Source organism: Poecilia formosa, unplaced genomic scaffold (assembly GCF_000485575.1).
Source record: "Poecilia formosa unplaced genomic scaffold, Poecilia_formosa-5.1.2 Scaffold91, whole genome shotgun sequence".
NCBI lineage: Eukaryota > Metazoa > Chordata > Actinopteri > Cyprinodontiformes > Poeciliidae > Poecilia > Poecilia formosa.
In genome coordinates this window covers 1,378,819-1,392,423 of record NW_006800030.1, presented here as the reverse complement: position 1 = coordinate 1,392,423, position 13,605 = coordinate 1,378,819, and the positions used below count along the sequence as shown (strand labels likewise).

The window sequence follows — 13,605 nt, the reverse complement described above, 5'->3', positions numbered from 1 at the left end:
TAACAATTGCCCCAACAACTGCTGTCTTCTCCTCAAGCTGTTTGCCTGCTGTTCTGTAGCCCACCCCATCCTCATGCAGGTCTACAGCTTTGTCTTTGGTGTACTTAGACAGCTCTTTGTGAGAGACTTCTTTCTTTTTATTACATTTTTCTTGCTTTTTGTTCTTTTTAAAAAATTCCCAGCAGGTCGTTGGTGTGCTGTGACACCAGTAAATATTTTATGCTTTTTTTATGTCATATTCTACATAGACATAGACCAGATAGCCACTCCAAATTTCAATGGAAATCAGTGTTGGTTTAAGAGATCTCACTGTGTGCATTACATAACTGTATCACCATGGAGATAATTTCTGGATGTTTTCTGTTTGACTAAGGAAAACCTCCACGAAACATCAAAGCGAAGCTGGAGACAGGGGGAAGGAACTGAAGCGTAATGCAGAGCGACAAAATTTAAACATGAAACTGTTTTTGCTGGGTTCAGTTTAGTTTGGATTTTTGAAACTCTTACACTAGAACTGATAAAGAAATATATTAGCTGCTGCTTAAGTAGTATTTAGAAAGATGAACCTTTCCCTGCACCCCAATGCGCCCTGAGACATGCTCAGGTTTTACTCAAAGCCTTCAACCTTTTTTAGGCATGGCAGTTCAAGAACCTCAAATAATATCATTCAACAGTTCTGATGATGACTGAAGCATTTTGTGTTTACTATAAAATGAATAAATAAATATATCTCTAATTTAGAATACAGAGGAGCATTTTCTAACATTCATTAATATTCATATCTGGGGGGATAGTGGCTCAGGAGGTAAGAGTTCATCCTGTATTCAGTGGTTGTTTATATAGTCTGTTTGTTTTTCAGTTGGTGGGAGAAATGACTTCTCTGTCTGCATCGTGTCAAGTCTAATGTTTAGTTGTCTCTAATTGTTTAGGTTTTTTTTTTCTTCCTTCTTTAAAAATGTCTTTAACGTTTTTCTTTTTCAAAATCTCTCTCTTTCTCACTGTTTATTCAATGTCACATGCTGTTTTTAATTTTACCTTTGTAAAGCACCTTGAAATGCCTTGCTGCTGAAATGTGCTATACAAATAAAATTTGATTGATTGATTGCTCCAGTAACAGAAACTCTTAATGTATCAAGAAATTTTGGAAAATTTCCTGCAGTTTAGAGTGAAAGATCCATGACAATATTAATGAACAACTTTAATGTGGAAGAACCTGATGGGATACCAACAGAACACCACTAGAAAAAAACAGTGGCCCTCTCATCCAGTATCACTGTGTGAGTTCAAACTGTATTTCTTAAAGAACAATCAAAAATGAAATTTCCCATAATCCTTGACTTTTTTTTGAGTCTTTCCAGAAGAAGTGAAGATTGAATAGCTGTAAAGGATGGGATGTAATCACATTAACCCTCGTGTTATGTTCGTTTGTGATGTACAGCTATAATGTTCGCGGGTCAAATTGACCCGGGAACATCTATCGTGTCAGAAAAAAAAAAAAAATCCTCCAAATCTTTTTTGTGTCTGATTATTAACTCCTATACTAACCATTTCAATCAATATTTGTGCAATTATGTTTTTTATTCCTCACAAATAAAGGATCAATGACGACAATTTACTCATTTGGACATAAAAAAATGTGATTTACATTTTTTTTATGCCCACTGAAAAACCTAAACACAAAATAACACTAAGTATCTTTGAAAGTGATTTTTTGTAAATTTTTTAATATTACATTTAGATTTTTTTTTTTGAAGGGGTCATCTTTAATATTGAACTTGAGACACTATTCTGCCCTGGGTCAAATTGACCCGCTGACTAAAATCAAGACAAATGAGTCCTGAAGATGATCCTCCAGGTGGATTTCCAGTTTAAACCTGCATGTTCAAAACATAACTGGGTTTTTCATCACATGCTGCCCAGATTTTTATGTCATATTTAGCTGGTGTGGAAGGCACATATTGCGTAAATGAGCAGCGACCTCTGAATGTCAGAGGTTATCTTTATGAATGCCACAAATCTTCCATCTACTGTGACATTGGGGCCTGTTTTATAGGACAGAGGAAGTTACAACCCACATGTTCCACACTATTCTATTAGCTGCTGATTTGTCTTATCCATCGATTGTCAAATCAGCTTACTCTGGAGAAAAGTCTCCAGAAACATTATGGCCCATAATATCACCCTGCCTGTCTCTGCATCCCTTAGACTGGCTGTTGATTCATCCTTTGACTTGAAAACTCTGGTCAGAATGAGGACCCCCCTCAAATATGCATGTAAATGCATCTGGTCCAGCTCCTTCCAGTTCTCTCCAAAAACTCGCCTTCCTTTTAGATTTGTCATTTCAACAATGATTTTCTGTATTGCACTAGGCACGAGTAGCTCAGACTGACTTGATGTTTGTGATGTGAATGATCATCAAGAAGTTCCAGAGCTTCTATGGTTGTCATCTTTTTATTTCTTTGCATGATTTTGTAAATTATAATAATTTAATGCAAAGTTGGCATTTTTAATGGACTTTCAATGCAACTTTTAGAGCAACTTTGCATTAAAAGTGTCATTATTTACCAAATGACACTTCATGACAACAGTCATAAACATTCATAAGGACTTCTTTATGTTCTTGACAGGTGTTATGTCATGTTTATGACAGTGTCATGTCTGTCTTATGCACACCCCTTCAATATTTACACCGTAGAAAGATAACCTAGTCACTAATTATGTAGCAAGCCATAAAAATGACATTTTGTCAAATGCGATCATCAAACTCATCAAGCAAACACATATCAGCCATACTGATTGTTCCAGGTATTAAGGCATCTCTAAACAGGTGGTTTTAGAGATTTCTTAATTAAAAGCTACAGTATGTAACTTATGTATGTAAAATGTTTTTTACATATTTGTTAAAACTGTCACCATGTTGTGACAGTTTGGTGTGAGACAGATAATCTCTGAAAATATCAAGCCTGAGCATTCATGGCAGGCTCTAGTGTGCTGAACCAGCTGCAGCATAACAGAGAGCAGCAGGGAGGGTGTGAGCACCACATGCATGAGGATGATTGTCAAGGCATAGTAATAATTTTAACAAATATGTAAAAAACATATTTTGTATAAAAGTTATATATTGCAGCATTAAAGGAACTCAGTGTTTTGGCGGTTTTTCAGTTTTCTGGAATTTTGTTGCAGATTTGAGGTGCATAGAAGCTGAATGCTACTTCTCCATGTTTGCAGAGCAGAACCAGAACCAGAAGAGCTGAAGAAACTACCCTCACTAAAATAACTTTGTGGTCCAGCCAGAAGGGAACAGAAATCTGCATCCCCCTGTACCATAAACAATGCGGAGTGTATTAAGTCAGCCGGGTCAGTGAAGAGAAGGAAGGAATTGGTGCCATTCAGTTGTTGTCACACTGAATGTTGTTTACTCATTCAGCATCAGACAAGCTAGTTCATCAAGTTAATCAAGATGAGAAGGATAGCAAAACTCCAAGGTTTCTTTGGAAAAGATAAGATAATAATCGACCTCCCTGCCTTCATTCCCCATCACAGGAAACAGATCAGCAACCAAGAACAAAAATAACAAGAGGCTGAAATCTGAGACACCATTACTAAACTTCCAAAGAATCTCTGTTTCCATGGGCCCAATGTGTTCAGATTTCATTTATGAACTAACCAATTCACTTCTAAGCTTTCCAGAACATCAAAGAACAACACCTGCTTAATCTTTTGACACAAAATTAAAATGAAGCACAAGTTTAATACAAGTGTAGTTACCACTTATGTTGGAAAACATTGCATGAGCTTTTTCCTCATGTTACTGTAGAACAACCAGAGAAAATACCTTTTCTCTACAATCTACTGCTACTACTATTTACACGTATGTCCAGGTCGCAGGAGGAGTTGCTGATCTTAATCTGCTTTGCATGTTAGAAACACATCAAACTATTGGTTTCTAACTTCTCTGATGAAGCTCTTAAACATTTTAAAAGCATTCCCAGACTCCCCTAAAGAACATCCTGCTCATTATAACACCATACCTTCTAATTTAGCTGCTGTTTGGAATGTGTAGGTTATAGTAAACAACCATCCCTCTGGCCTCTAAGGTTTGGTATGTTTGACAACCGTTAGAGCTGCTGAAACTGAATAACAAAGTTAATATTAAGAAAGAAATGACGTGATAAACTGGGATGTTTCAGAGATGAAGGTGTTGATATTGTATTTGGGAGTGATGGGGATGATGGGATCAGGGAGGAACACACTCATGTCAGATGCTTAGCAGATAAAATCAAAGAGACCCAAGTGAGACGATTTGGACATGTCCAGAGGAGACATGGTGAGGCTGGAGAACCAGCCAGGAGGCCGGGAAGAAGACCAGAAAAGAGATTTATGATAGAGGTGAAAGAGGAGATGTTTGGTGACACAAGTTAGTCTGATGGTGCTGGTGTCAGATTTCTATTTTTGAAACTTGAAAACAATTTCTCATTTTCCTTCCACCTCATAATACACTGACATGTGTTGTTTGTGATGGGTAATGGGACAAAAGGTATAAAAGTGTCATTCGCCTAACCTGGAACCTGGTCACCAGGCCAACAAAAGGCAACACACAAACTCAAAGGACAGGCAACCATGGACACTTAAGTTGCCACTAACACATACGGGCAACTTAAAGACAATCAACCAAACATTATTTCAGGATGTTGACAATTTACCCATACACAAAGATGATGTGTAGACTCCTTGCAGACAGGGTTTGGGCTGGGATTATGGCCGTCCTGCTCCAAAGCAAGGCAGCAGTGCTACCACCTGCTCTGCAGCAGCCTGACTCACAAACAGGCTAGTTTAAATAAATAAATCTAAAGGAAAACATCTTGGAGCATGTTGCGGCCCGGCTCAGCCAGGGGAAAGGGAAGTAACTTTAAATAAACCTAGATGTTAAGGTTTTGACAATTTAGGAATTTATTGTTTGGGTTTTCAACAAAAGGAGAACAAAAAAGTAACAATAATCAAAAGGGTACAACTTACAGCCAACATGTACTAAATAAACAAAATCTACAAATCAGTGTTGTGTGACAAAACTTAATCACAGGGGACTTTACGTCCAGGTTAAACAAACACAATAAAACAAACAAAACAAGCTACAAGTCTGGTGTAGCGTTACAAAACCCCACAGGGTAAAGACTGTTGAAGCAGTCAAAAGAAATTAACAAAGCCAAAGTAGACCGCAACTCTAGTAGCAGTACAAGAAAACAAAACCCCACAGGTTCAATCCTGTCACAAGTTACAGAAAAGCTCACAAAGTGCAAACAGGTAACAGCAAACCCACACACACATCCAACAAAATGGCAAGCTGTCTCAACAAAGAAACAAACTGCGCCTTCTCCTAGGAAGTCCTTGGTTTTAAAAGGGGGGCCTCAACAGCGATTGGTGGAGCCGGCAATTGATGACCCAATCACGGTAGGCCTCAGGGTGTGACACAGGACAACATGCAACACCTGCTTCCAGGTGAAGTCCGTCTGATTAGCCACTGCAAAAAAACAAACAAACAAACAAACAAACAAACACAGAAAAAGGCCACTGGCCGTAACAGCGATACAAGGAAAACCCCAATAATGCTGTCTTGTCTGTTTTTCACTTATTTATGGTTCAGCTGCTCTAATGAAATAACATGAGAACATGTTATATTCTTTCCATACAATTTTTAATTCATGGGTCTGTAAACAGGTCATTAGGTAGGTGGAACAGCACATACAGTGGCGCAACTACATATTATTCAGGTGGATGCGAAAACCTAAATCGGCGCATTCCCATGGAAGGTACGTTAGAGTGTAGAAAACATACACTCGCTCTACTACCCCCACTCCCCGGAGACGAAGAGACGAAGACACGTGAAAGGTAAAACTCGCTACATTTACCCCGTTATGTGCGCGAGGTTAAGGAGCGTAAGGGCGCGCTGAAGTTTATGTGAAGGCATCATCGGCGTGCCGCCCCCTCCAGACGGGGTTTTGACGCCCCCCTCTGGTGCAGCGCCCCTATGCGTTGATACCCACTTTTTGTGCCACTGAGAACATATATAACATATATAATGTTCACTTTGCATGCTCATGTTTTATCACTGGCTATAAATAAGGCTGTGATTGATGGGTTCACCAGCATATAATTCTACATTTCAGTTGATCAGATGATTTGATGATAAGCTTTTCTATTCACGGCGTACGCCTGTGCTACTAGGTAAAATTGCAACATCAGCGACAGAACTTCCTCATGTGAGGACTTAGTTTTTTCTGTGTCAGTTTAGTTCCTGTGTTGTCTTGTCTGCCTTTGAGTGCTCCCAGCTGTTTCTTGTGTTCCCTGATTGCCCCTTGTGTATTTAATCCCACCTGTGTTCCCTGCTCCTTGTTGGATTCAAGTCGTGTCGTGTCTCTTTCCTCACTGCCTAGTTCAGTACCAGTGCTACCACTGTCTGTGTTTACCTTGTCTCATCTCTCACCTGTGCTGCCTGGATTTCTGTACACTTCCTCATTAAAATCAGCATTTTCTCTACATCCTGGGTCCAACCGCATCTACCTCACCACCACGTACCACAAATCATGACACTTCATTGTTGCCAAACAGGAGTGTACTGTGTACTGTGCAGTGCTTGATCCATGATGCTTCAGACGCTTAGTAAAATATATTATTACATAGTGAGACAGTTGGTAGCACTGTTACATATACTCCACATGCATAGTGAATTTTCTCTGGATACTTTGCCTCATCTGGCCTCTCCAGGTATCGGTGCATGGCTGGCTGTTTGTCCAGTGATGAACAGAGAAGCTCTACAGGCCTTAACCTGCCCTCCCTCCCAATAAGAGCTAGAGATAGGCACCATCCTCCCTCACCCCTCCAAAACGATCTTGGATTCCTTCGTGCACATAATGATGTGTGTATTTGTATGTTCTTAGCAAAGAATAATAGTGGATAACTATTTAGTGGTTGGCTCATGGAGCTCCAGGGTATGCAGGGATTCCTGCACTGCACCAACTTGACTCAATACACCATAAAAGTTTTGATATGACAGATGTAATTATTTTAGAATTATCTTGGCGAGACATACCCCTGTTTATTATGACTACCTGTAATTCTTATAAAACATTACTACTGTAGGCAGCATTTTCATTTAGTAAAAACCAGTAACAAGTGTAACTAAACTTCAATGTAATAAGTCCTGACGGTTCAGTTTACAGTAAATAGCAAACCAGGACAAAGTAGCACTTGGGGGAAAATGATATTAAGTTTTAAAGTAGCTTTTGAACAAAAATCAGTAGTGTTGTAACCTGTTGACTCTGATACAGTAAAATGTAATCCAGTGCAGCCATTTGCGTTTGGAGGTCATCTATGTGTAATGCATGTCATATGGGTTTGTGAAAGCCTCAGAGGTTTGTTAGAGAACATTAGTGAACAAACAGTACATTAGTGAACAAACAGCACTATTAAGATCAAAGAGAAAGAAAGAACGTTGTAAAGACATTTGAAGCAAGGTTAAATTATAAAACAGTATATCAAGCTTTGGAAATCTGAGAGAGATCTATCAGAAGAACATGAAAAGTGTATAGTAAAACTCCCAACCTAGTTAGACATGGTTGTCCACCTAACTTGACAGGCTGGGCAAGGAGAGTATTAACCAGAGAAGCAGTGAAAGTGTTCATGGTGTCTCTAGAGGAGCTGCAGAGATTCATAGGTCAGACATGCAAGTCACAGACTTGCGATTGTCTTTAGCAAAGACAGGGAGTATGGAGCTAAATACAGAACAATACTGGATGCAATCTTGCCTCATCTTTCAGCAGGACAACAAATACTTAATGCAAGTGACTGTCGCTACTATATGTTCGTCAATGTCAATGACTTGATGCAATCTCTTGGGTTTCCTTAGAAAATTTTAACAATTTGAATAATAAACTGGACTACATCAAATAGAAACAATTTCAAGGGGTGTAAATACTTTTGCGATGCACAGCGCATGCTTTGCAGACTCATGTTTGCACTAACTATAATAACCTGTCTGGTTACCCCAGGTGAAAAAGCTTCTGACAAGATATAAATAAGTTGTCTGTTTCACAGATAGCTTATATGTTGATGTTCCACTGGTTTGTAGCTCATTGACCTAATAAACACAAGGAATCCAGGACATAATCAGAATTGAAAATGCCATATTGACACTTCTGGAAGGAGAACAATTCTTGGAAAATTAACGGAATTGAGAGAGCAAAAATATATTTGCTTTGTGCTCTCTCAAAACAAAGAAAGCACAAAAAGAGCTGGAATTAAAGCTGTCTTTATAGCTTTATATCCAGGAAGGAAATGGATAATCTTTTTCAAAGTTTTCAAAAGCATTTATGGTTTAATGTTTTCCCTATTAGCAACACAAGGAAACCCTTATCACTGTGTGCATCTCACTGCACACAAGCTCACCTTTAGGCAGACGTTAAACCCAACAAACAAAATACTCCAGCACTGCCACCTAGTGACTAACTGTGGTAGTTACACATTTCACCATTCATATGCGTCCTGTGCGCCCTCCAGTGGATAAATAGGGGAAACGCCATTGGAGGTTCCTGTCAGGTGTCTTGTAGGTGATTTCAAATATCTGAAACTCTCAGATTATAGAATCTCTTTTATCATCATCTCATGATTTATAAATTTAAGGACTTTTACAGTATTCATCTAGGAACTCAGTGTAACCTAAATGTTTTCTAACTATTTGATATTTGTAGCTCTTACTTGAAATTAGCATTCATGTGATTAATGAAACTCAGTTAACCCTCCTATGGTTAGGAGATATATTCAGTAATAGTAAAAAAACAATAAAAAAAAAATAATGTTCTCCTGAATTCTAATCTGTGTGTATTTTATACCTTTGGAGGTTTTTATAAACTGAATAATTTTTCACAAAGTTTGTTGTTAGCTTTCTTGATTTAGTAAGAAATTATATCTTACTGTAAACAAACAAACCTTGCTTGTTTGTTTCAGCTAAAGGTAGATTAGGATCTTTGTCTGTTCTTGTAACCATATGATCTGTTCTTGATGTAGTATTAGTAATGTGTGTGCCATTTTGTTATGCTCACATGATTACATGGCATTTCAAGTTGAATTAAATTTGTTTAATGAGCTAGCATTTACAGTGAGTTTAAATGACAGAACATTAATTGTTTGGTAAAAGTGCTATTACTATGTTGCAGGGAAATGCATTTATAACACAACACACTTTCATCATGCCTTTTGGCACATCCAACAGCTCTTGAGTCTTCTGGTTAATCGTTTAAGATGCTGTTAAAAAGCTGTCCTGATCTAAATCTTGTCAAAGTGGCGGTTTAGATCCTGAAGGATCTTATCCAGCAAATCTGATTGAAACTGGAAGGTAATTTGTCTGTTTTTTTTTTTGTTTGTTTGTTTGTTTGTTTGTTTTTTGCATGTTACACATTAAGTTTTCTGTAAAAGTTTGGTTTTCTATAAAACTTTATCTGATGACAGATATAGAACCAGAAACCTTTAACAACATTGCTCCAGCGATGAGGCGGGACATGTCGAGTCTGGGCCATCTTCCCTCCCCTGCTGTGAGATTCAGCTAGTAATATCAGAGCTAAGCTGACAGACAGACAGGATTTTGAAAGCTAAATGGAATGTCATGTTTGGCTTTACTGTTTGCTTTCTAAATATGACCAGAGGAAATTTGCTTTGATCTCACACAGCTTTGTTCAAATCTCTTTCATTAGTGGAGCGTTTCAGGCAACATAGATCAGCCCAGGTAGGGTTAATAAAGGACGTTGAGGAGGGCCGAGGGGCCCTCTGGGGAGCTGGTGGGGGGATTTGTGTGTGTTTGTGTGGAGGGGGGGCTTCTTCTAGGGACCCTGTTGTTCAGGCTTGTTATCTTCTCATCAAGATTACAGCAGACAGCAGGCCAGGGGTACAAACAACTGAAAAATATTTTGGCGGATGAAGAGAAAATATAATGAAAGGAGAGGTTAGCTGTTTTTGTGAATCTGACATTTTTCTGTATAGCTTAAAGATGTACAGCTTTATCTTTAATTATGATGAATTATTTATTTTTCAAGAACAAAGGCATCAGACAAAATGACAAATACCAGTAAATCACTCCCCTGTTGTAATCAAGTTTTTGTAACAGTCCATTAATGAACCCATAACAGAGATTTTCTGGCTGCTGACAACTGTAAAGTAAGGTGCTTCTTCTGACTGTATGAAATATGAGCAATATGAGCCGGTTGCCTGTCCAGGACTTAAACCTGATAGAGAAACCTTGGAGGGAGCTAAACATTAGGGTGTTGGAAAGGAGGCTTCCAACCTTTGAGTTTATCACCAATGAAAACCGGAAAAGAAGCAGAGCAGCAAAGAGCTGCTCACAGTAACAATAAGGGTTTGACTGCTATACACAGCACTATTTAAAAATGTGACTTTCACTGTCTGAATCTGGCTTCATTGGGACTTATTTCATTTCAGTAAGTCTGTATCTGCATCCCTTTATACACATGAGCTCCATTTAGACATAAAACAACTTGATGAGTTTGATGGATTTTAATCCAACAGTCTTTTGATTTAGTTCTTATAAACGTTTGCTTCATGTATAACTTTAATTAGTTATTCAAACTTCAAGTTTTACAGTGTGGAGGTTTAGGTAGTGACATTTTAAAAAAGGCTTAAATATTATGTTGTTCTGCTGTGGGCCTCTAAACCTGGATGTCAGAATTACTGGATTAGTTGTTAATCTAAGTTTGAATGCCTTCCTATTTAAGTGTGAGCCACATACTTTGTTGGCACGGTTCAGAAAAGAGTTGTAGAAGAGTGAAGTTAAGGGTCACAAGGCAATTGGAGGTTCTTTGAGATTCCATTGTTGTGAAGAGTCAGGATGGAATGGAGGATGAAATGTGCAGGGGAGGGGAGTGTGAGGGTACACACAGAGAGAAGGGAGTGAGAATGGCAGGGAGCACTGACTGCAAATCTGTCTGGAACTTTATATGGTCTCATAAATTATGAAGCGCACTGGACCTCCTTCCTCAGTGGGAAGCAGAAAACGAGGGTGTCTTGACAAAATCACAGTTGGCTTTCCGGGTTCAGGCGGCAGGTGTAGCGGTTACTGCTGCCACCTTACTGCAACATGACCTCTGTTCAAATAAGAGCTGGAGTGTTTCTGGGTGGAGTTGCATTGGATTTTCTCCTGTTGCTCCACTTCTGTCCCATGTTTTGTGTATGCATGGCTCTCCATTCTATCTGTCTCTGCACTGGCACTGAGATGGACTACTGACTCCATCAGGGATCTCCCAGGGTGAACAGCCCCTCCCTGTAACGCTGAACAGAACAAAGCTAACACATAAAATGACTGATTATTCAAACCTTTGCCTTGAAACACAAAGAACACACACAAATCTTGGGGCCCTTTTGCCTCCTACTCTGATTCCACCAAAACATTGTAACTCAGCTGGTTTTAATGGGCTCTTACAAACCTCTGTAACTGTTGAATAGCCAAATTAGCATCAGCTGCTCATTAGAGGATAGCTATGGTTCTTCTACCTGCCTGTAAATGCCACCAACTGTGTTTTCTTCATCTGTTCAAATAGAAGCAAGCAGAGGAACACAAGAGGACTTAGGCTTCTTTCACACAGCAGGTCTGAATGCTCAGTTCCAATATTTTTGTTGAAATCCAACTTTTTTAGCCTCAGCGTTCATTAATTAAATCCAATCCCAGTCAGACATCTGTGTGAACAGTTTACCAAAAGGGTGTTTTGTGGAGTATTGACTTCAAGTCTGTGGAATGTGTAGTGAAGTGCTGACATTGTGATGTGAACAGAGCTCTTTCATAATTTCACAATTAGGATTTTCACATCTGGTCTGGCCTCTTCTGGTACATGTAACCCAAGTTACATTCTAGGATTATTAGGATTTGAAATAATCCAAATTAAGTCAATCCAAGTGATTTCTTAAAAACTAGGTTCATCTGCTGGAGGAGGTGGCATATTGTAAAAACACAGAGACAAGTAGATGGTGCAAAATCAGTGAGTTGTATTGATATTTACAATATATACAAATTAGTCCACAATTTTAAAGTCCAAATGGGTTCCTTAAACCAAGGAACTCAACCAGTCTTTGTTGATGATGAAAGGGAAAAAACAAAAAACTAATAATCCAGTTCCTTCAGTGAAGACTTGTTGGGCTGAATCTCCAACCAGTTCGGAAGAGTTTCCTCAAATAGGCGTTGTATTTCCGGATCCGCTAAATGGTTAGCTCGCCAGTCTGGTCAGCATGAAGCCAGACAATCCTTACTGTATCCTAGATCCTTCAGCCACTTCTTGAGCGGGGGATCTGCAATATACCTGGCCTGTGTAAACAGGCCTAAATAATCAAACATGTACATGTATTTTCTAATTACAAAAATTTAAATAACTAAATGCAACTTATGCAAAACAGTATTTTTACACAACAATAGTTTCGGTATGCATTTCAATCTGAATGCGTTTTAGATCGGCGTCAGCTACTTAACAGCTGGGGAGGCTAGTGCTAGCATGCTAGCTCCCGAACAAACACTCACCAGTTCCCTCTTGACAAACCGTGATTGTTTCAACGTTTAGCCGAATGTTCACGTCTGTAAGTTAACAGAGGCACACAATTGATAGATGTACAATCGACATTTGAAAACCGCTTTGGGAACAGAACAGAACAGAACAGAACCCTACCTGCACGTCAGAGTCCGACAGCGTCTCAATAATGTTCTCGCCTGCTTGGTGTTGAATAAATTAAGGAAAGGAGGATTTTAATTAATCTTAAAATAAAATTAGATCTAACAAAATAGAAAATAAAATAAATAAATAAACTGAATCTAATATAGAAAAATTATCCTGGTTACATACAGAATTATGATGCACGTCCCACATAAATGACATAAATGTCATCTGAAATACATTCCAACTGCAGACACTTTGAAATCAAACTGATACATTTTTGACTTAGTATCACATATGGAAGTGGCTCGAAACTGAGTTTTTTGGGGAAAAGATTGAACTTAGACCATTCAGAATGCTGTGAAAGTTTCATTTGGGCAAATGAAATAAGAATGGGTTAACATGTGCCTGCTGTGTGAACGTAGCCTAAACCATGACTGCAGAACACAAATCCTTGTCTCTGAACTGTTCATGCATAGTTATGAATCAGAGTAAAGCTGCATTTCTGCCGTCACCGCACTTTGGTTGAAGATTCCAAACTGAGATGTGTTCTACATGTTCTACCTGTAAAAAAGCAACCACAGGTGATGAAAACTAAAACAATACAGCAAATGTGATTAGCATCTCCTTCTTTGTGAGGATGCAACAGTGTGTGGATGTCATGATAATCCACTGTAATGTTATGAATGTGTGAAGCAAGTCTGCTGATAAAGCAGCTGTATTATCGTCCAGCACAGGTGTAAAAGGAGGAGGATGTGTTAGCGTCCTGTTAGTGTGTTAGTGTGTTCAGCGAGCATGTTTGTTTACTCACAGAGAACTTGTTCAATCTTCTTGGTTCAGATCCGTCAGTCTGCTGCTCCGTATGGCTCCAGCAGTAAGCTGATAACAGCATGGGAAAAGACTGTGC

At 38.9% G+C, this 13,605-nt stretch overlaps 1 long non-coding RNA gene across 1 annotated transcript in view; it reads right to left on the bottom strand.

The window, feature by feature from the left end:
- Positions 1-12,481: 12,481 nt before the first annotated feature.
- LOC107836836 (uncharacterized) overlaps positions 12,482-13,605 on the bottom strand; it is a 1,784-nt gene continuing 660 nt past the window's right edge. Inside the window, exons 2-3 of the long non-coding RNA XR_001662803.1 lie at positions 13,510-13,577; positions 12,482-12,754 (exon numbers count right to left, since the gene is read on the bottom strand). This is a non-coding gene — a long non-coding RNA (uncharacterized LOC107836836). The remainder of the gene's footprint in view (positions 12,755-13,509; positions 13,578-13,605) is intronic.